This window comes from Octopus bimaculoides, chromosome 15 (assembly GCF_001194135.2).
Source record: "Octopus bimaculoides isolate UCB-OBI-ISO-001 chromosome 15, ASM119413v2, whole genome shotgun sequence".
Lineage (NCBI taxonomy): Eukaryota > Metazoa > Mollusca > Cephalopoda > Octopoda > Octopodidae > Octopus > Octopus bimaculoides.
This window is the reverse complement of record NC_068995.1, coordinates 54,305,843-54,308,054: the sequence shown is the minus strand read 5'-3', so window position 1 is coordinate 54,308,054 and position 2,212 is coordinate 54,305,843. Positions and strand designations below refer to the sequence as shown.

Here is a 2,212-nt window from a genome sequence, read left to right as displayed (position 1 = left end):
GAGAGAGAGAGAGAGAGAGAGAGAGAGAGAGAGAGAGAGAGAGAGAGAGAGAGAGGAGAAGTAGATCCCCCTCCTATTCACCATTCATTGACTCATTTAGTCATTTACCATTGTATTGAAATAGGTTTAAGAAAGGAAGGAATTGTGGAGTAAGGCTAAATATGATTAAAATTTCAAATTACGTTACTCATTTGAATCAACACTACATTTCTGATATTCAAATATGTTTAAAACTTTATATGTATGAAGTGGTTTGAACACCCAGAGTGAACACAGCTATTTATTCATTACTTTCGTATTTGCTTTTTCTTTTTGATTATTTTAAATCTGACCACTTACCTTGTACGGTATCATATTTTAGTCTTTATGAGTAACCAGTAATGAGACTGCATTCTGGCCCGATTGAGGTTGAGGTTTATACTACTAAGTATTAAAAAAAATAACGTATTCCCTTAAATTTTAAGGATGTCATTTTAAGTCTCTATGGCGCCAGAACTTTAATAATAACCTAATTCAAGCAATTTCTACTCTAGTCTATCTAACACAAGTTTTTATGGTTCCTCACCTAGACTATATTTTAAGAACGACCATGTAACACTGAAATCCTCAGTTCCCTTCACCCACCCACATGGGAAAAGTCTTAAACAAAGATGCATCGTAACGTGTAGCTTGGATGAATATGTACTGCGAGTGACCTTAGCCAACTGAATGCTATACGAAAGGACATTATGACACTTATGCAGGAGAAACACATGTCGGATACGAGTGTAATGAGATTCATGCTGAAATAAACGAATTTCACAGATATATAATGCTCCAATTTTCTTTATCATGTCTTGATTATATTCTCTGCAGGAAGAATGAAATCCAGCGAAGCGAACTTAGGATTTACCTATATCGAATGAAGTGCAGTATAATTATTTATCTGAAACAACTTATTATATTCCCCCGTCATTAGATGTTGTTAGGAATCTATGGAAATCTGGATTTTCTCAGTGTGTTAATAATGTATCCAAAGCCCTATTTCTTTACTTAATACATATGCACGCGTGTGTGCATATATATATATATATATATATATATATATATATATATATATATATATCTGCTTGTAAGCTGTCATTGTCTCGCGTACACATATTTATTCATATTGCAGAACATATTGTCTTCCGTATGTAAACTAGTGATTTTCAGTAAATGTTTGCGTAAAACTCGGCCATACATTGTTTTATTCGAATCTGTATGTAAGGATGTATGACTAATGTGAAGCAAAATAAGCAAAGCCAAAATACGTTTTTCAACTATAACCATTGCCAGGCTTTACATTTGTAGTTACCCATAACAAATGGTAATGAAATGAAAATTTGCATGTTAAGATGCTGTTAAAGAATCAATGATATCGAATATAAACAAAACTGCACTAAGCTAATGGATTTCGATGAAACCATTTGCTGCTGTTTGCTGAAGACAAGTGTTCTGACGCAATAAATTATTCATAACTAGTTGAAGTGGAGGAAAACAAATAACGCAGAAATATATATTTCCCAAACATATACTTCAAAAAACAAATACGATTTACTTAATACACATACGACTGTGTTGCAGATCTGTGGCAAAGAATTGCAATATTCGTTTCGGGTACTTGTTGCGAAAATGTATTCAAACTTCATGTAGCTTTCGGCAAATGAAAATACATAAAGATATTTTCTCGGTACAATATAATAGGTGAATATAGGAATTCTCATTTTAAAATTGCATCGTTAAAAGATAGGAAGCAGAGCATATTCAAAACCGTGATTGGTTCTACAAAATATAGCAAATTGTTAATACGTTTAAGTAAAAATGTAACATGAAGAAAAATATAAAATGCCATCATATCATCGAAACAAAAATAAATGTCTAATAAAGGTAGGGGAAACAATAAGAAAGAGATGTTCCAGTAAATATTGGAACTATTATTCGGAAAACATAAATTGTTTGGAGAGAATGGATTTTTTAATTCGAAAAGATTCAGATATCTCAAGTGGATTGTTATATACAAAAATGGAACATATTATACTATTCTGTACTAAGTAAGTTATCGACGGTACGACAGTTAAAATCTCGTTTGAATTGGATTAAAAATAAAATAAAAGGACAGATGCTGTAAATGTATTTAATGCTGCTTGTGTCGAAAAAATATTTTGTTCATATATATATGTATATATATATA

The 2,212-nt window shown here is 31.6% G+C and overlaps 1 protein-coding gene across 1 annotated transcript in view; it reads left to right on the top strand.

Annotated features, from left to right (window-relative positions):
- The window catches only part of LOC128249520 (uncharacterized), a 534,102-nt gene that overhangs the window by 392,334 nt on the left and 139,556 nt on the right, over positions 1-2,212 (top strand). The gene's annotated exons all lie outside the window — the stretch shown is intronic.